Source organism: Anolis carolinensis, chromosome 1, assembly GCF_035594765.1.
Source record: "Anolis carolinensis isolate JA03-04 chromosome 1, rAnoCar3.1.pri, whole genome shotgun sequence".
In the NCBI taxonomy this organism is placed as follows: domain Eukaryota; kingdom Metazoa; phylum Chordata; class Lepidosauria; order Squamata; family Dactyloidae; genus Anolis; species Anolis carolinensis.
In genome coordinates, this window is record NC_085841.1 from 345,213,606 (window position 1) to 345,235,862 (window position 22,257).

A 22,257-nucleotide genomic window follows, 5' to 3' on the forward strand; every position below is an offset into this window, starting at 1 on the left:
CAGGGCACTTCTGCACCTAGCTCCGCATCTCTCCAGTGGCCCACAAAGCCTGGGCTAGATGCCAGAAGGCTTCTGAGGCCTCCCTCTCCAACACAGCAGGCCGAGGGAAACAAAAAGGGCCCCAGTGGAAGGATCAAAGAGACAAAGTTCAGGTGTGCTCTACACTTGCACTGGAGTTCTGCTCCTTCCAATACCCTTCTAGAAAGTAGATAGGAATGTGGTTTATTATTATGCTTATTCCTTTTTTCTCCCAGCATCCATTGTGCTTGCATTCTTCAACATGGAGGGAGCTGCAATTGCTTCTTTGGTAGGAAAAAGTTCCCCCAACCACCTTGAGATGCATGTATTTAATAAGCTTAATTTTAAAAATGTAGGAGATTCCAAAGTGTAATTTTTCAACATTTATTTGTATCAAGCCGACTGCTTTGATTCCAGATCTAGCAATTTTGCAAAGTTGTAGTAACAATGGCGTACTGGAATTTCATCACAGGCTCAGGAGAGCTGACCTTCCTTTGAGTTCGAAATCGAGTCCTCGGGAGGATTTGCCAGCCTTATGCTTGATTTTCCTAGCATACTGGATAGTGATATGTGTATTTCTGCCAAGATAGCATTGGTAAAGGGGATTACAGGCAGCACACAAAGAAGTGCTCCAGTCTTGCTGGGGAGACTCAGAGCAGCACAGTGAGCATTGCTTCCTGGAGAGATAGTGGCCTTGAGTTCAAAGGCCTGTTGTATGCTTGTCGGTTCATTATCGCCATAATGTTGTATTTGTGGCTAGAAGGTCTCGTTTTGTCGCTTCTGAGTGCCAGTCTTTATGTAGTCGAAAGAACCTGCACAAAGGAAAGGTGCCAGCCAGCTTACTACACTTTTTAGCAGAAGTACAAAAGTTAGAAGTTAAAAATAAATTTAAAAAGAAACCACTGTGGGTGGGTGGTGAAGGAACTGCAACCACTGAATGAGGACTGAATGTACTCAACAGTCACAAGATTGACTGACTGTTAAGGGCTGACTATGTAGGAGAAAACTAGAATGGAATATCCTAATCAAAAGCATTACGAACTGCAGTAGTTTATTGTAAGTTTCACTCATCCATATTACAGCAAAACCAGTTCTCCCAGTTATGCTTCTTGTCTAACCCCAAATGGTACCATCCATGCATGAAAGGAAAGTACTAATCCAGGAGGAAAACCAATAATAATAATAAAACTTTATTTATACCCTGCCACCATCTCCCCAACGGGGACTCGGGGTGGCTAGCCAAGATTTGTAAACACAGGAAAAAGAGGACATGGGGAGGATCTACATAGTTCTCTGATAGAGGATTCTGGGATTTTCAGTTTAGTGAAGCACCAGAAAGTTTACTCATAGGTCTTTTGAACAGAAAACAGTACTTTCTATACAAAGAAAGTTATTTTGTGCACAGAAACTACTCCTTTCAATGTAAATCGACCACATGTAGAGTTTGCATGGAATGTCCCCCAAATGCAGAATTCTTGGGACAGAAAATATCTTTTTTCTCATAAAACTTTTCAGAAAATATTAACTGTATAAAAGAACCAGGGGCAAATTTTGCACAGAAAAAGTCCCAAACTGCAAAGTTTCTTATCAGCTCAGGTTACTTTGTATCAGGGATTCATGATACTTGAAAAAACATATTTTTTGATCACTTAAAATTTTTTATCCTCAATAGGTACAAAATGCTGATTGGTCATTTTAGTTGCCCTCATTTGGACACCTTCCAGCTTGCCAACATCTCTTTTAAACTGTGGTGCCCAGAATTGGACACGGTATTCCGAGTGAGGTCTAACCAAAGCCGAAAAGAGAGGCATCATGACTTCCCTTGATCTAGACACTTTTGATGCAGCCCAATATCCCATTGGCTTTTTTAGCTGTTGTGTCACACTGTTGGCTCATGTTCAACTTGTTGTGCACAAAGATTCCAAGATCTTTCTCACATGGACTGTTGTCGAGCCAGGCATTGCCCACTCTGTATCTTTGCATTTCATTTTTTTCTGCCTAAGTGTAGTATCTTACATTTGTCCTTGTTGAAATTCATTTTGTTAGCTTTGGCCCAGCTCTCTAGTTGGTTAACGTCATTTTGTATTCTGATTCTGCCCTCTGGAGTATTAACTATCTCTCCTAATATTTCCCGATCCTTTCTCATCTTGATACTATCATGATGTATTGGGAAACAATTCCCATCATTCCCAGTCTACATTAAGGATGTTAGCACACACATAGGAGGAAATGCCTTTTAAGTAAGCAACCTGTGATTTAAGAAGCTTCAGTGAGGACTTGATACATACTGGATACATACTTTCACACACATGCCAGGATCATTGCATGGTGGCACAATGGGTTAAACTCTTGTGCTGCTGAACAGCTGACCTGAAGGTAGGCAGTTTGAATCTGTGGAACAGGATTAGCTTCCACTGTTAGCCCTAGCTCCTACCAACCTAGCAGTTTGCAAACATGCAAATGTGAGTAGATAAATAGGTACCGCTTCAGCAGGAAAGGCATAAGACGCTCCAAGCAGTCATGCCAGTCACACGACCAGGAGGTTACAATGCAGGCTCCGCATCTTGGAAATGGAGAAGAGTGCCTCCTCCAGAGACAGAGGTGAGCATCACCTCCAAAGGAAATGAAAGGAGAAGCTTTTGCCTTTGCTTGTGTATGTGTGTCTTATTGTATTGTAACAAGGCATTGAATGTTTTGCTGTATTTGTTTATACTGCTCTGTTAATCTGCTCTGAAACCCCATGGGGAGAAGGGCGGAACATAAAGAGTTATTCTTACTATTATTCGTATTATTTAATAAAATAATGTACCTTGGACTTATCGCACAGCAGAGGGATAATTCTTCCCAGTCCTTAGGATGTTTCCCCACGTCACTGTCTTCCCTCTTTTTAATTTTTTTGGCAGATCCTTCCAAATGGAGATACACAGTTCCAAAATCTTTTTTTAAGGAATTAGTCATGGAGAAGCAGAATTTTGTTTAAAATTCTGGTATTGCAATACTTTAAAAAATCAATATAGCACCAAGCAGAAAAGGGAAATACAACAAATGTAGAGAAATTGAGCACATATCATTTTTAAACTATGTCTTCCCATGGGAAACCCATGATCTACGAAACCATTTCAGGCCATGCAAATGCTATGATCTGTTAATCCACCACTTTCAATGGCGAACTTCCAATAACCTGCAGATGAGTGTACCACCACACATCAAACATTGGTGTACAGAGTAATTAAAGACAAGTGGAGTTGGTTCTCACCCGTTTTACATAAGGTACTATCTGCAGATCCTTTGCATATGATTTCCTATGAGTTAACTATGAAAGGGACCAGGCATCATGTGATGGGACACATCAGCATCAGTATGCAAAGAGCATCAGAGAGAGGGTATTTTACTGTGTGGTAGGTCCTATGTCTTGCAAGCTTTCTGGTGGCAATTGATTTTTCTAAACAGATATAGTGGATTTTGCTAAAAATGCCTAATGATATATTATTTGTTGCATAAAATCAGGGTCCCCCCACTTAGAGAAAATGTTTCTGCTCCATAGCTGCTAGATCATATTTTCTCCAGTGCTCCAGCAAATACATCCTTCAGTGTTCATGCTCTCTGAGAAAACATGGTGACAGGACAGGACAGGACAGGACAGGAGGAGAGTTTCTAGCCTTTCTCTATTGGCTCATGCAAAAGCAAACTGCTGCAGCTTCTCCTTGCTTATGTGTTCTTCACAAATGAATTTTGCCATCTTGACTACACTCGGATGTTACTTGGACACATGTGTCTCAGTTTTTATCAGTGAACTATTGGAGACCATGGATCTCATGGAGAATCAGTGAGGTACAGCGGTTTGAGTGTTGGAATATGACTTTAAAGACTTCAAATCCCTGCTCTGTCATGAACTCCAATGGGGTTGTTTTGGGCAAATCACACTTTCTCAGCTTCAGAAGAAGGCAAAGGCAACCCCCCCCCCCCCCCAAAAAAAACAACAACCCCACATAGAGCTGCCATAAGGTGGAAATGACTTGAAGGTTCATAACAACAATAACAGATCTCATAGGTGCCTGGAACTTTAATGTCCCATCCAGTCTCACCTTTCATTTATTTCTACTTTGAAAACCTGGTGGGCCTATATGGGAGGGATGGACACCATTTCTGGAACTGGCATAATCATTGTTGAAACAGAACAAAATACAGAACAGGAAATCAAAGGAGAAACATTGTTGTGCCATCCCTTTTACATTGATGACATAAGCTCAGCAATGCTTTGAAGTAGATGGATTGTCCCACTTCTCATTCACCCCACTGGGATTGTTCTGTCTGCTATCCTATCCCCTCCCCTTTAATTGTGTTTTGCAGAGAATTGCCCTTTCAGGTCTTGCTATGCCACAGGAGCAAACATCCTGTCTTATGGGGTATTCAAGAGAGGAAGAAACCAATGAAGTGAAGAACTGTTCCACTTGTACTTTTTCTGTGGTCTGTGCAGCCAACTATAATTGAATATTGCAAACATTTAATTTCTTGTCTTTACTAAGTGGGTAAACTAAGACTTGGGAGTACTACTATAAGATGTGAAATATCTCAGGCAGCCAATGAGAAACTGAACATTTCACATTTTACTAAGTACTCAAACACAAGAGCATCCGTGCACTACTCCTTGGAATCAAAATGGTGATGAATTCAATGCAAAAAGGGAATAATGGTGTCCCTGTCAGCAGTACTTCATCATCTTGTATTATTAGTTTCATTTAAAATCTTTCCCTCCAGAACTGGGCACCCAGACAGCATATCTTTCCTTCGCTTTCAAGCGGCTTGGGATCTCCTTTGGCAGAGAAAAAATGGGGTATATACTACTACTACTACTACTACTACTACTACTAATAATAATAATAATAATAATAATAATAATAATAATAATAATAATATACATCACACAGTCCTAGACACTCGGGAAGTGTTCGACTTGTGATTTTGTGATACAAAATCCAGCATATTTATCTTGTTTGCTGTGTCATACAATATAATAATGATGATGATTATGATGATGATTATGATGATGATGATGATGTGTTTGCACTGGATTGTGCCTTGTGCAATAACATATCTTCTAACTATCCTGATTTGGTAAGGACAATTTGCCTCATTTTTGGCAGCATATAAAATGTCCCAGTTTCTTTCTCCTCTACCCACTTCCCCCCTTTGTCCTTAAGCCACCTTCTTTGCTACAGACTGAATTCAATGTGCAAAAATAATTCACATTCAGGGGAAAGAGAAGAGGAGAGGACAGAACATTGCTCTTTCTTTTAGGCCCAGATAAAAGCAAACTGCTGCATGGGTATCCATTCTTATTAATAACTTTTCCCATCTTGACTGCACTATGAGGTGGCCACATGTGTTTCAGTTTTTATCTGTTAAATGTTGAAAGGTAAGCAATACCAAAACCAAGGGAAAAGTCCAGTTTTCCCTTCTATTTGGAAAGGTTCTCATCTCACCAGAAAAAAGTGGGTTTCCTCTCCTCTTTATTGGTGGGCAATTGGAGATGAAGTCCTGCATGCAGCACTCCTTCCCCTTCTGTGAGATAGTTTTAACACAGCACCTCCAGGCTCTGCCATCCCAGAATGCCATGCATCAACCTGGCAGTAGTTCAGCTGAAGACTAAACATTTGGCTCGCTGACAGCAGAGCTGCCAAGAGTTGGCACCAAGAGACTCACAGGGAAGCGGCAGGCTGCTAAACCCTTTCACATTTTTAATTAGATCCACACACCCATGTCTTTGAGCTATCATAAATATACAGATGACACAGAGAGCATTATTTAGAGCGGGAAGGACACACACACACACACACACACACACACACACACCAGCATGGTGATATCTGTTACCTTATTAAAATAATTTACCTACAGCAAGGTGGGGCAGAAGAGGGGGCCATGTGTGACATTTCACATGGATCTTGTCTCTGCAAATCCAGTATATTCATCCTGTGTGTTGCATAGCAGATCTTTGGAATAGCTGACACCTAGACATAGTTGCAATAGCATCGCCAGGAGAGGGCATTATCAGCACCAACTCTAATATGTAATTTCCCAGCAGAATGATAGATCCAGGCTTTAAGTATTCTTGAGTGTATGCCTTGCAACAGTGATATTGCTGTTAATCCTTCTTATTTCCCTTCCCCTTTCTGCTATCCTGACTTTCCCCCAATACACTGAAGGGGATGCAGGGAATCATAATTTTTTATCTGGAAACCCCATCCACGCACCTTCCCAGATCATTTCTTTTTTATCTCCTTTCCGCAGAGTTTGTCTACTCCCTCCTTACTTTGAAAACAGAACATAAAAAGGAGGATTTTATTTTCTTTTGCAAGTATCCTGCCCAAGAGGTGTGCTACTAAAACGAGCACCAAACTTTTCAAAACACAGCAGTAATCCTAAGGAGGCCATAGTCAACTGACAGCACATGCATTTCCAACTTAAATATCCAACTGTAATTGTCTTTATTCTTTTTAAATAGTGCCTTTAAGAAATGCCACTGAAATTTCCTGAATCTCCAGGGGTGGACAAATAAGCAGGATCTCAGGGCTACCATGGACCTGCATCATGGACAGTTGGGCCTCCCTTGCAATAAAATGAGAGATACTTAAAGATTTAAAGCATTTTGAACCGTGGGACAAACCAATTTGATTTGCATCCACTAATTCCAGGGTAGCAAAAGTTTATCTTGTGCACTGCATGCAACCCAATAACATTTCTGCACCCACTCAAGTGCCACTTTCCAAATTTTGAGCTCAATTCCTTTCATGGCAAATTGCACCTTCAAGACTCCTCTATTGACATTTTGCTGCAGGGTTGTTGTATGTCTTTCGGGCTGTGGTGGCCAAGTTCCAGAAGTATTCTCTCCTGACGTTTCACCCACATCTATGGCAGGCATCCTCAGAGGTTGACAACCTCTGAGGATGCCTGCCATAGATGTGGGTGAAACGTCAGGAGAGAATACTTCTGGAACATGGCCACACAGCCCGAAAGACATATAACAACCCTGTGATCCCGGCCATGAAAGCCTTCAACAACACATTTTGCTGCTGTTTGTGGTATCCCCCCCCCCCCCCACACACACACACATGAACTTTTCTTCTGGATAATCTGGTCATTTCCTGTATGAACTGAAGCAAGTGACAAGATGCTGAAATGCTCCCAAAACGCAAGTGAAATAGCTAACAAAACCTTTTGGCTGTTTCTGTGTAACCCACACTATTACTGAATCATTATTAAGAGTCATGAGAAAATGGAGTACAGGTGTACAGTTAACAAAGCATTTCATTTTTAGCAGTCATTATGATACAGAGACAGAAACAGTGTGAAAAGAATGGCCAAAGGTTCCCACACTACCACAAAGGAAGAATAGTTGAGCATGTTTCAGCAATGTTCTTTGTTCAATACTAACAATATGCACATGTGAAACAAAACCACTGGGTCAAGTAAGCCTTTTGAATCTTCTAGAGACCAGAAGGCTTCTGCAAATATGCATAATTTTTTCCTTCCTCTTTTCTTACAATTTTCATTTGGGTGGCCAAATAAACAGATCTAGGTTGTTGTTTTATAACATGACAATGATAGCTACTGAGACAGGCTAATCCCTTCCCCACCTTTTGTCTTTTTCTGCAGTTATTATTAAGTGTTTTGTTAGTTATTTATACAGTATAATTGATGTACATTTTCACAGATGTTCAGTAGAGGCAGCTTCTGTTTTCACTGCAGTTTTAGGCAGACACATACAGCTACAGGGGAATTAGAGTAGAATCCCATTTTTCCATTGTATTGTTTACTGTAGAGATGCAGATACAGTCTAATGTCGAAAGTTTGCCCTTCACAGAATAGAATCAAAAAGTGGGAAGATACCACAAGGGTCATCCAGTCCAACCCCATTCTGCCCTACAGCAACACACAATCAAAGCACTCCTGACAGATGACAATCCAGCCTCTGCTTCAAAACCTCCAGAGACTTCACTATGCTCTGAGGTAGCACATACTACTGTTGAACAGCTCTTACAGTCAGGACATTCTTCCTAATGTTCAGTTGGAATCTCTTATCCTATTATTTGAATCAATTGCTCCATGTCCTGGTCTCTAGGGCTGCAGAGAGTAAGCTTGCCCCTCCTCAAGGTGAAATTCTTTCCAATATTTAAAAATAGCTATCATGTCTCCTCTCAGCCTTCTTTTTCAACTGCTCTTTGTAGGACTTGGCTTCCAGAACATTTTGGTTGCCTTTCTGTGGACATTTTCCACTTTCTCCATCCCTTCTTCAATGTTGATGCTACTAAAAAACTTTCAGCTAGACAAGGGATGAGAAAGAAAAGGAGACAGGGCAGGGGTGCAAAAGAGCTTTGCTTTATGAACTGAGGGATGTCTGTACACTGTAAAGCCATATCTGTGTGCTCCCAGGAGAAGCCATATCCATTACTGGCTTCCCTTCATTTAAAGCACTTCACACATAACTTTGTCAGCAAGCACATAATTGCTGCTCAGGGGGAGAACGGAGCTGATCAAAAGCTTCTTTTAAATCTTAGAGATATGCGTAAATAATATCTTTGCATCCAACACAATGACTATTGGGGGAATCATATGGTGTTGTTCGTATTAGAAATTTTAAAAGTACCTCTTAAAATAGGGAAGCAATGCTGTTGTAAAGCACTTTCACGTTTGTTAATTCTTACACAATATTGTAAATAGGTTTAATTCTCTTACATGTGAATATTGAATGGATTGGTTTTTCCCTCAAAAGAGTTCAACATTACACCAGTCAGTGGGGACAGAAAGCCTACTCTTGAAGGAAAGAGAGCTCATGAAAAAAAACTGCTTGAAATTCTTCAGAAGCTATTCATGAGGATTATGGAAAATATCAGCACATTGGAAAAAATTGTGAGTTATCCTATGGTCTTATTTTCATTTTTTTTTACAAGATCCACATTGATAAATAAATTACATTGTATTGTTCAATGTAAACCATTTGACTATTGCAGATGTATCCCCCCCCCCAAGAATTTATTTTATTTTCCAGTATTAAGGAAGAAGAAAAAACACATTCTTTAAAAAGAAAATCTTTATACCAGGTGTCTTTGCTTGTGAAATAAGATGTATAGTGTAATTGTAATATGGTGGGAGTGTTGTTGTTGTTGGAAGCCACTTTCCTTTAGGAGTCTAAATCACAGGCAGTGCTGCTAAATTCTCCTAGTGGCTTCACATCAAACAACTGTTTTCAGACTTATTGGGCGATACAATTTCAGTAATTCATATTGGTTTAGATCTTTAAAGAGAGTAGACAGACTCTCTAGCATCTGATTTGGAATAGAATGGATTACCTTAAAACTAAAGGTAGAGTCAAGACTCTCAGAAAACTCGGACTCACCATGAGTTCATGTGGAGCTGCTTTAAGTCTCCTTGTGAAGAGAAATGGTGGAATGTAAATAAACATAGTGAACATAACAATTATCATCATCATCATTATTATTATTATTATTATCATTATCATTATCATTATCATTATCATTATCATTATTATTATTCACCACTGGCTGTTTCCATGATGCACAGCAGATGAGTATCTTGGGTTTCCTATGTTAATCTGTTTTTGGCCCATTTAAACAAGGCTGGGGTTACTCCTTAAGTATTTGAAATCTCTGAACTATATTAGGGCTGTCTGGATGTCTAAGTAGCTGGATCAGGTCCATTTTGGACTTATCCCCTGTCCAGACCGACGCTGGCACCATCACTCTTTCCCTGCATCAATCAATGCAGGAGAAGGGAGGGTTGTCCCCACATCAATATAGCCAATACTCTCCACCAATATAGAGTTCATTGTGTTGATTTCCTTACTGATCTCAAGGGTGCCTATTGCAACATTTGCAAACATGGTAGACAATGACCAGGCACTCACAGTGGAAAGCAGCTACAGTGACCCGGAGGACAAGATCACCGTCACCTACTGATCCCAGCCCATCTGGACGCCATTTTTAGTTTCAACACATATGTACTGGATTGGATTTCCATTGGAGTAACTTTCCCAGAGTAGTTGAAGTCATTGACTTTTGCATACTTTATGGTTCCTGCTTCCTTGTTTGATTACTAAGACATCATGTTTACTTTTAGAACATCCACTGTCTCTTTGTTTCATGCTAATTTCCAGACGTTTTCCCTGTCTCTATTAGAGCATGGATTTTATTATGAAAAGATATGTGTAAATAAAAATGTTTTATATGTTTCTACAAAAAAGATCAGGCTTATTTCTTTCTGCTAGATCCTTGAAGGTGTGCACGGGGGTGGACTGTTGTTCAAAACAATAATTTGATTTTTATGTTAGAGTGATCCAGTACTCATTTTCCCATAACTGGGAGATTTGCTCATCCCATGTGATGATGGTTATTCTACGTATTAAGGTAAAGGTAAAGGTTTCCCCCTGATGCTAAGCCTAGTCGTGTCTGACTCTGAGGGTTGGTGGTCATCTCCATTTCTAAGCCGAAGTGTCGCCGTTATTCATAGACATCTCCAAGGTCATGTGGTCGGCATGACTGCATGGAGCACCGTTATCTTCCCTCCAGAGCGGTACCTATTGATCTACCCACATTTGCATGTTTTTGATCTGCTAGGTTGACAGAAGCTGGGAGCTCATCCCGCTCCCCAGATTTGAGCCGCTGACCTTTCGATCAGCAAGTTCAGCAGCTCAGTGGTTTAATCCACTGCACCACCAGGCGCTCTATGTATTAATATGCTGCTATCAGTGCTAAAAACAATACAGTATATAATTTAAACCCTAATAAATATAAATGCTAAAATACAATTAAACATCAGAGTATTAAAAATATATAATTAAAACCAGTAAAGGCACAAAAAGCTATTAGAATATACAAAATACTACCCAACACCCCCTGGCTTGGCCTTAAAAACTCTTTAAGAACTTGCTAAATAAAACTGTTTCACATCTGTATTCTGGATCAGCTATTTTCAGAATTCAGCATTTCTATTGTTTTAAATAACAAATGTAACAGTCTTGAACTGGTTCTATTTATATTCATTTATATCGAAGGACACTGTTAGTTTGAGGTTGAGCAACCAGGCGGACTCTATTGTAGCAGTAAAATAGGAATTATCAATGTAAAAGAGAAATATACAGCTAATGCTCATCCTCAATGCACCTTGCAGGTTTTGCTTGCAGTATTTTAACAGAACTTCTTTTATTTGGTTGCCACATGCTGCAAAGTGTTTGTCAACAGAATGGCAGCCAGGATATTATTATGAGATCAAAATAATATCTGAAGCACAAGTCCCAGAAGTAACTGGGGAGTTCAACACAGTAGTTCATTGTAGCCATGCCATAAGTGTTGAGGGCAATGTGTGAATGAAGCCAAAATCTTCTCATTGGTAATCATTCAGCTTTGTTTGTTGCTGTTGCCACCTGACACTGCAAATCCTCAGGAAACTTTTCATGTTCAAAAAGGATGCTTGAAATCCATCAACTCAGCAAACTATTGTGCCTGACGGGACAGCCTAATATGAGGGGTTACAAATGATTTTTTTTTAAAGCTTGTTTTTGCTGCTATTTTATCTTGGAAAACTGACATGTGAAGTAACCTCATGTCTCCCTTGTTACGAAGTCTTCGTATTTTTATTCTGAATAGAAACTGTAGCTGTATCATCAACCTGCAGCAAAAAAGAGACAAGCACAAAGCATGTTTGTAACTGGCCCCTCCAGGGGCTGAGCTCTTTCTTCATGTGTTTCTCCTAATTTAAAAGAAGTTTTAACAAGGAAATAAAATACTTGAGATGCTGGTGGAAAATAAAGAATCACATGCAATCCTGCCCGTGAGCACATTTTTAAAAATATAAATACACATTTTGGCAAACATCAAAGAAACTGCTGCCAAAAGAAACTAACTGATAATGCATATTTTACATTGCCCATTTATCCCAAGCAGTATTGGCCACATTCAGCCAGTTAATTCCATAGAGCAAGTAAAATACTGCCCATTTGGGATGTTGAGTTCTCTTTTTCTCTTTTTTATGTGCATTTGTTGTTGTTTTTGTCCACCAATGATTTAATGAAAGCTAGCCCCATTTTACATGACCTGCTTACATGATCTGAAAAACATGGATGAAATGAACTGACCTAATTCAATGAAACCAGAGATGACATAAACCCAAGAAACAAGCATCTGGATGTAGACAAGCCCCAGACACTAATGAGACAAATTAAAGTAAGAGCTTTTATTGAACTCATTCCTGTTTCTTTGGGATACTCTAGCTTTGGATTTTATAGAGGTCTATTTTTGCTTTAAAGCTCTGGGAAGCTTTAAAGCTCATGCTCCTTCACCAAGAGAAGTGTGTTCAATAAAAATTCCCCATTATCCATTTAGAGTCTAGCTTTCATACTGAACCATGGATGGCAAACATCTGTACCCTTTGAAAGCATTCCTTTCTTGGAGTCCAGGCAGGTATAGTCCAACTTTATAATAAAGTTGAAATTACAGAAGGGTGGACTTTATAGTTCCAGTACAAACATAGAAAAGAAACAAGCTCCTATCTGATGTTGGAAGCAAAGTAAACACTGCTTATTGCTTGGATGGGAGGCCACCAAAGAATATGAGATGCTGAAGGCTATATTTCAAAGGAAGGAATTGGCAAAACCACCTCTGAGTATACTTTACCTAAGAAATCCCATGGAATTAATGGGATATCCCTAAAGAGATAAATGACTTGAAGGCACATGCACACAAAGTACAATATGCCTTGTGAAGGTTATAGAGAAGGAAATATAGAGATCAAATGTGGCCAGGAGACTATAGTTGTTTCTCAACTGATGAAATAGATGTGTTCCTGGATATTACCCCTTTAACAGAAAAATTGATACCAGAGGCAGAAAATTTTAGAAAGAAGAGGGATAGTTTCCTACAGCCCCCAAAAAGAACAGTTTGATGTGCTTCTACAGTTTTTTTATCCATAACTAATACTATTCAGATGTGAAACAAAGCTATTTGACAAATAAAGCCATTTCAACCTTCTAGTTACCTTTTGAAGCTTCTTCCAAAAATATATCCAGGTATGACTTTATTTAAAAAATCACCACTTATGACTTTTATTTTGTGGTCAAAGTTTAGATCTACGCCTTTTTAATGTACTGGGAGCAGCTGGTGAGACAGGCTTATCTGCCTTTCCAATGTTATTTCTGTTTTAATGTTCATACATCTTTAGTAAGCAATTCTGGAGGCAGCTGCTGTTTATCTTGCCTGTTGTAGACAGACACACAAAGATCAGCCAAAGGACTGTCCTATTCTTTCCCAGTTAGTCTGTGTTTCTCCAGACCTTCTCCACCATCTTACTAATGCCAATAATAATAATAATAATAATAATAATAATAATAATAATAATAATAATAATAATAATTCCTGCAAATTGCAAAGAAATCAAATCTGAAACATAACTGAATCATCAACATTTGTCTTTCTCGATTGCTTCAGTTCCCCCACCTTGGTGTGAAATCCATATTTCATAATAAGTAGAACATGAGGTTTCCCCATGTCATTTCTGTTCACTGTTTTGTGCATTGCAGTGGATTCTCTTATTCTTCCATTACTATAATGTTGTACCCTGCCAAGTCAATTCTTATATGTGAATGTTTATACCAGTCCTTTTCCATAAAAACATTTCATATGATTCTGCAGCCCGTAGGTCTGAATTTAGTGATGGATCCTATAGATAACAATAAAATTAAAGACCAAAATCACCTTTCAGCCAAGATGGGGAAACTGGTGCAGCAGAGAAAGACCAAATCCATGAGAATTGTGAAGAATGTTGTTAAGTTTCGGAACTGGAGGCTGGTGGTGGTGGAGGGCAGGTGTGGTTCTCTCATAAATTCTCACCACAGTTCTGGCCAGCTGATTACCTTCAACAGAAATGATGCCAAGAAATCAGTAGTTATGTCAGCCAGAAATTTCTGCACAGGTATTTCCTTCACTATAAAAATCTGCCCCTAATTAAATGGCTGTTTCTCATTATTAAGTACAGGGAAATAAGGAGCTAATTTTGCTGAAAAGAAAACAATGTATTAATGTGGCTAATCGCTTGCTGGAAGGAAACAAGTTTCAGGTATTAATAAATAACATTTCATGTCTTGACCATCATTTGACACATGGTAAAACAGCAAGCATCTAATTGGTGCTATGGAAATATGGTTCACAGGTGCTATCTTCTACTGAAGCAACCATCTTATTTATGAAATGTCAACTGAAATAGGTTCAACTTCTTCTAATGATGTTCTAATGGTTTGTGTGTGTAATGGAAGAGAGAGGGCTCTGTGGCACATTGGAACTAAAATATCAAATATTTGTTAATGTGTTTTGTTGCCTATAGTATGAAATGATGTTATTTAAAAGTGGTGCACAAGTGTTTGTAGCCTGAAGCAGTTGTATTTCCAATAACAGAAGTATGGACATTACGTTGTGATTTGTGTGCATTGTTGGCATCAGAGTTGCTGCAGGCAATGGGGAGTTCATTTTGACCAGGGGTCCCTAAACTAAGGCTCGTGAACTGGATGTGGGCCTCCAAGGTCATTTACCTGGCCTCCACCCTAAACTTTAGACCTAGGATTGTCCTAAATCTGAAATGACTTGAAGGCACACAACAACAACAATCCTAATTAACATGACTATCTCATCAGCTAAGGGACCCGTCTTAGCACACAGTAGTCTGCAGTAGAAAGCTGAGTGTTTGTTTCTCTTTTGTTTTTTAAAGATTGGGTACTTTTTATAAGGTGGTGAGTGTGTTGTTAAGGCTTTCGGGTTGTTCTGTGCCTAAGGAACGGATCCCTCTGCTTGAAGCCTTGTGTTTGTGAGAGTGTGTTTGTGACCATGTGCTTAAGGGGGCGGGAGGGGGTGGAGCTTTGGCTCTTTGCTTGAGAGGAGGAGTTTCTGCTATGTGTTCAAGGGGTGGAGCTTCAACTAGGTTATCTGTCCTTTCTGGGGGCGGAGTCAGCAATTCCAGCGGCATGCAACTGGCAGCACATAAAACTTATTTAACATTAATCTTGGGAAAACATAGTGAACAGGAGAACTGAAGGATTTTGAGAAGGAAGACAGCAGTTCAGTAAAAGTTCTAGTTTGGTAAACTGGATCACCTGGATATGGAGTGGGAGCAAGCTGCTCCGGTCGCATGCATTCGCTGTTGGATGTTTATCTTCTTGACAGAACATCTAGTGCAGCGGTTCTCAACCTGTGGGTCCCCAGGTGTTTTGGCCTACATCTCCCAGAAATCCCAGCCAGTTTATCAGCTGTTAGGATTTCTGGGAGTTGAAAGCCAAAACATCAGGGGACCCACAGGCTGAGAACCACTGATCTAGTGAGCTTCATCTGCAGCAAATGCAAACAGCCCACTTTAATGGAACACAATATCCAGCAACTCGAGGCCTGGATTGAGACACTTAAGGACATAAGGAACTCAAGTTTTCCTTAGACACAGCCCAGCAGAATATTCTAGATACACAGCCCACATCAGATGAACATTCAGGGCAAAGCTATGGGGAGGTCACTTCAAATGTGGAGAACGCTGATGCTTGGAAAAATGGGACATTTAGAAAGAGAAAGAGAACCAGGCATCATTCTGTTAATCCTTTTATTAATCTGAAGTTACACAATCAATTTCAAGTTCTCTCACCAATAACAGATAATGAGGACACATAACACTCCAGGGAGGACGAGAGGTTCTTAGATACAACTGAGTGGACTGTCCTTGATCAGTGCATGGGGGATGTTTCTGGGGAGGAGGACAGTTCACAAACATGGAATTTGCAGTCACAGAATGAAGCAGAGGCTTTTTTCCCAATCGCAGATGAGGCAGAACAAGAACACACTAGGGAGAATGAGGGGGTATTAGACACTTCTGACTGGATTAAACGATGAATGCAGGGGGGGGGGGGGTGTCACTGAAGAGGAGGTCCATTTACACAATCCAGTGGCTACATCAAAAGGAGTATAGTATCTAGATCGAGGGAAGTCATGGTGCCTTTGTATTCTGCCTTGGTTAGACCTCACCTGGAAAACTGTGTCCAATTCTAGGCACCACAATTCAAAAGAGATATTGACAAGCTGGAAAGTGTCCAGAAGAGGGCGACTAAAACGATCAAAAGTCTGGAGACCATGCCCTATGAGGAGCATCTTAAAGAACCGTGTATGTTTAGCATGCAAAAGAGAAGGTTGAGAGGAGACATGATCACCATGTATAAATATGTGAAATGGTGTCATAAGGAAAAGGGAGCAGACTTGTTTTCTGCTGCCCTTGAAACTGGGACTCAGAGCAATGGGTTCAAATTCCAGGAAAGGAGATTCCATCTGAACATTAGAAACAACTTCTTGCCCATACGAGCTGTTCAACAGTGGAACTCAACAGTGGAGTGTGGTAGAAGCTCCTTCCTTGTAAACATTTAAACAGAGCTGGATGGCCATTTCTCAGGGATACTTTGATTGCGCTTTTCCTGCACGGCAGGGAGTTGGACTAGATGGCCCATGTGATCTCTTCCAACTGTATTATTCTATGATTCTATGAAAAGGAGGCCCACACTTCCCACCAAAATACTGATAAGTTTATGTTGGTTACAATTGTTCTTCATTTTAAATATTGTATTGTTTAATTGGGGGCTGCAGTGGCATAGCAGGTTAAACTGCTAAGGTGTAGAACTCGCTGACCAGAAGATCGGCTATTTGAATCCACGGACAAGGTGAGCTCCCATTGTTAGCTCCAGCTTCTGCCAGCTAGCAGTTCGAAAACATGCAAATGTGAATAGGTACTACTTCAGCAGGAAAGTAATGGCACTCCATGCAGTCATGCTGGCTACATGACCTAGGAGGTGTCTACGGACAATGCTGGCTTTTCAGCTTAGAAATGGAAATGAGCGCCACCCCCTAGAGTTGGACTAGACTAGACTTAACGTCAAGCAGAAACCTTTACCTTTTATTGTTTTGTTTTCTTTCCCACTACAAATAAGATATGTGCAGTGTGCATAGAAATTTGTTCATTTTTTCAAACTATACTCTAGAGGACTGTGAATTGGTCCTCTGCTTAAAGAATTTGAGGACCCCTGATTTAGACCTACCTAACTATGCTCCAGACTGGCTCTGGAGGCCTTGAAGCTGTTCAAGCGCGGTGCCCACAACCCACAACAGTGGTAGTGACAGAGTCCAGATTGTGCACTGGGGCTGAAACCAATTCAACCTGGCTGAACTGTTAGTCTTCTTGTGGCTTTCATTTTCTCAGATCTCCCTCTCTTGTTCTCCCTGGTCATGTGGTATTAGCAATGGTGCCTGGTGTTGGCCAGGAACTCTACAGAGCTCTCTGGCTGGCAGCCACAACAATGAAAGCAACACAACCCCTATCTATCCCCTTTTCTCTGTGCTGCCAATGTGCAAGACTGTTCCAGAGTTTTTAAGAAATTCCAGAGCACCCCCCAACTTTGCATAATGCAGCAATAAAATGTTTATCCCACATTAAGAACCAGAAGTCCCTGAATGTCATCTAGACCTCATGGTTCAACTCTTCAAGTTATAAGGCCAGCATAGACAAGCCCTGTAATGGGCACAGTGTTCCAATTTTCTGCCCAAGAATTTATTGAGGTTTTCATGTAGTACCAGAAAGGCCACAGGCTAAAGAAGCCGAACTGAAATGGATATGGTTGAAAGGCTATTAATCTGAAATGGTGCCAAAGAATCCTTTAAAAAGTCAATAGTTGAGACAATTCATCTTTTTATGGGGTTGTAAGTAGCATGCTTGGTAGTGGGTCTGGAGAAGTTTGGGGGGCACATGGTGGATGGTTTACGTGGATGGGGAGCACAGCCATTCCTCTAGGGTGGTATGTCCCTTACTTCCTCCATGTCACTGCCACCCCTCCTACTTGCCCACAGAGCTCTGTGAGAATTCCTGGCCATTGCTGGTACCAATGTCAGAACAAAATGCCTATGATATCAGGGAAGAGAAATTATCCCCTTCTTCATTTGGTTACCGGGGAGCCTCTTGCTGATGTCAGTAGAGGCATCTATGATGACTAGAGCTCTCAAAAATCTTTATGGTCAGCAATGGCGGTGGTGACGTGGCTGCAATCCATCTCATTTCCTTGTTTTAATGAGTGCAAGGAATGTGTGATGGTGTCTAACTAGTCAATTGGGCTGAACTGGACACTATCCAATAATCCAGATACTTTGAAGCCACAGGATATTCTGGAGTTTCCAGAAAACTCTGGAGTATTCCTTGAAATTGCCTAAACCAAGGCAAAGCCACTTTAAAGATTTTTAAAAAAATCAGGATACTTACTGGGCATAGTTGTGAAGCAGGCCCGTAGCCAGGATTTTGATTCGGGGGGGGGGGGGGGAGTAAGTCTGAGTGAGAGAGGATCTACCCTAGCAAACCTTTTGTATTGTTATCCCAATACCCCCATGCATATGGGATATAGTGAGCATGGTGGTCAGATCATGATATGAATAAACACATACCACGTGCTACATACCAGTCTCGTGGAGCACCCTGAGAATTTTGGGGAGGGGGCTGAAGCCCCTCACCCCCCCACCCCCCCCACCCCCGGCTACATGCCTGTTGTGAAGACAGTTATTTTTCCATTGACAGTGAATATGTGTTTTGTGGCTTATTTAGGAAAACCCTAAGAATCTGGTGCCTGGTTTCACTCCTCCACCATCTTTTATCTTTTAGATTTTAGACCTAGGATCAGTTTTATTTTTGATCTTTACAAGCTTCTCTGGTAATGGAGTAAAATTTTAAATGGGAGCAATTGCCATGCCTTCATTAAGCATTTTTTTTTCTGTGATCTCATACTGAATAATACATGTTTTCCTGTATTCATTGTGGAAGATGAAGGAAGAAAATTTTGTGATGCTTCTACTGAGTGGGGAAGGATTTTCAGATTAACAGTGAATGGCCTGTCTCCTTTGCCTTGCTTGAGACCATGGAGAGATCTAGGAAGAATGCAATGCCACATAGAAGGCATAACTGACAACTCCACCAAAGCAATCTGGGCACTTGCCCAGAGGCCTGGCATGGCTGAAGGAGCTGCAGGCATCCTTATGCATGGGCTGAGCCATGACTCCTTATGTTAGAATGAATGCAGGCTATGTTACAGTTTGCAAAGCCAAATGCATCAACAAAGTAAATTACCAGCAAACCCTAAGTCTTTGATGCCATTCCAGATTTTGGACCCTACTGGCAAGAGGGGCTGGCAATTTAGAAGGTCTGTTACTCAAAGCCCAGAGATTCATGGATCTGGGTCTTTATATGAGTATGTTACAGTGTGTGCATGCAGAATGGAGCAAAGGAGTGCAATAATGGAATCATAAGAGTGGATACTTTTTCTTCAGTGTTGACTTGGAGCAACTAGACAACAGATGGACCACAAGCACTCCTACAACATGCCAGATCTGCTTCACAACCTGAGATGCAACTCATTATGGGCCAGTCATTCTGGACATTGTTTCTGGGCCATGAGTTGTCTCCTCTTGTTTGAAGAGGCTTAGATGCCTAAGGGATGAATAGTTGAACCACCTGTTCAATGGCACAAGAAATCTGTAAAATGTAATGAAAGTGTACAAAGCAGCAAGACAGCACTGAGTACTAAAATATTTTGTAGCAAAAGTGCCATGAGAAGGGTCCTTCAGCATAAATGTATCTTCTTCCAACTTAAAGCAGTCCAAGGTCTCATGGAAGGATTGCATTTAATGATTTGCATATAAAACTAGAGGACTGAATTGTTAAAGGTTCTAGAAATGAAGTTCTATACAAAATGTTAGTGAGTATAAGGTTGCCAATGCTAACAGAACCTACACTGAACTCTCCTGCCTCTGTTATACTTTGGCTTGACTTACTCGGTGGTCCTTGTTGGTTTGTACACTAGACTCTATGTTTCAAAGCGATCCTCACTTGGTAGCATCCGTATCTCTCTAATCAGAATCCCATGCTGGGTTGAACTGCCTTTAAAGTTCCCTTGTTCAATTGTGTTAGCCCTCTGAATCATGTTGCTCATCAAGTTGTAAAGTGGGTTATCAGGTATTGCTGTGTACTTTACTTCACATCTTTTATAAATCTTGCTCAGAAACTAGCAAATCAGTGGCACTGAAAGATCTAGTGATGCTTAGAGAGGGCTTGGATCTATGCATTTCCTAGGTCCTCCATTTGTTTATTCAGTATGGTTCACTAGTACACAGTTTAACATATCCACAAAATCCTTGAACATGTCCCTCATGGATAGGGGGGTTTACTGTATTTTCCTGGTCTGATTTCTCTTCCGCACTCAACCTGATGAAAATGTTTTTCATCTATGCTGTAATCAGTGGCACAATGGATCTAAGGACTTCACCACATGAGGGACCCCCCCTGCTGTTTCGCCAGCCTCCATGATGAAGCGGCAGGGCTGAGGGACAACTCTGATCCTCCATGAGCTGCTTCATGGCAGCAACGCTTTTCCCATCACACAGGGGAAGCGTCGTCGAAGCAATGTGGATCCATGCTGACTCCATTGGAGCCAGCACAACATGGGCAGGTGCCTGTGTTTGGAGGGAAGTTCCTAGGACACTTCTCCTCCAATAGTGGGCGATGCCACTACTGGAATTGTGTGATGGGCAGCATGCTCATCCATCACTGGACTGGTGGGGAGGTGTCCTAGGATACTAAAAAAAAAATGGCCCGTAGTGATTCTGAATATCGATGTTAACTGGATTCACTTATCTATAACTATTTTGTATTCACAATATGTCCTTAGGCAGAATTGTGGCCCTATGCCACAATTGTAGTTCCTTCTCTATTTTACCATGCCTCAGCTGCATAGAAAGAAGGATTCTTATTGTGCTGTTCATCGGAGCAAGGGTGAATGATGTTTCTCTCAGATTTAGAGTGGGTCAGGTTAGAGAACTAACTTTGTTATGTATACAAAATCAATCTTAACTATGTATGCTTAGTATTGTTAACTAAGGCTGTGTCTACACAACCCAAATAATGTAGACTTGCCTATAAGATACTGTGAGGTTTCCAAGTGAGGCATGACTGGATTTGGAGCAGAAGCACTACATCCAGCCATTAATGTTGCTTAAGGGGAATACAGAAAGCTTTGAAATCATCTTGGAGTTGTGGAGGTGTAGATGGTTGGATCAGACTTGATCCAGTGTCCACATATCCAATGAACCAATAATCCCAAGCAACTCCCCATCACAGAATTTCTGGCAATCCCGTTTCTAGTGAGGTCACACCAGTGTACCCAGCTAAGTGACCAGGAAATTTGACATCACCAGCAAACCTCTGGCAGATAGCCGATTGTGGCTGAGGCAGTGACAGTGGCAATTTCAATGCACCCTTGGTCCAGACAACTATCTGGATAGCTAAAGGGCTCCAGGGATGTTCCAGGACTTTAAGAGGGCAGCTCCAGAATGGTTTAACCCAGATTAATCACGTAAATGTACCGTATTTTTCGCTTTATAAGACGCACCTGATGATAAGACGCACCTAGTTTTCAGAGGAGGAAAATGGGGAAAAATAATTTGAACTAAAAGATGATCTAGAACATTTTAATAAAATAACATGTAATATGTAGACATTACCAAACAGTCAACAGCAGCATTAGGAAACATTATTACTGTAATTAATTGTAACAAAACTTTAGAACAATACAGCTGGTGGAAAGGGCTTGATCCTTACCGAAGAAGCCAAGCTAGATTGGCCTATTGGCCCTTCTAGTAATAATAATAATAATAATAATAATAATAATAATAATAATAATAATAATAATAATAATAATAATAATAGAAGTGTTTGACTCATGATTTCGTGATGTGAAATCCAACATATATATCTCGTTTGTTGTGTCATACTGTGTCCTTGTGCCAATAATAAGATTAACAATATTGACGTTAGTACATTGGTTCACTGGCCACTTCAATAATAATAATAATAATAATAATAATAATAATAATAATAATAATAATAATAATAATAACAACAACAACGATGTTGGCACATTAGTCCATTAGCCAATCTAATAATAATATTCATATTAATATTAATAATAATAATAATATGGCAAGGAGGCCTTATCCACAGACAATGCCTTGGCAGGGCCAGCAACGAATCCAGGTGGCCAGGTTCTGGAGCCTCTGTTATTGCTGGGGCCGGCATTGGAGCAGTGCAGAGCAAGAGCTCCTCAGCTGTCGAAAAGGACTC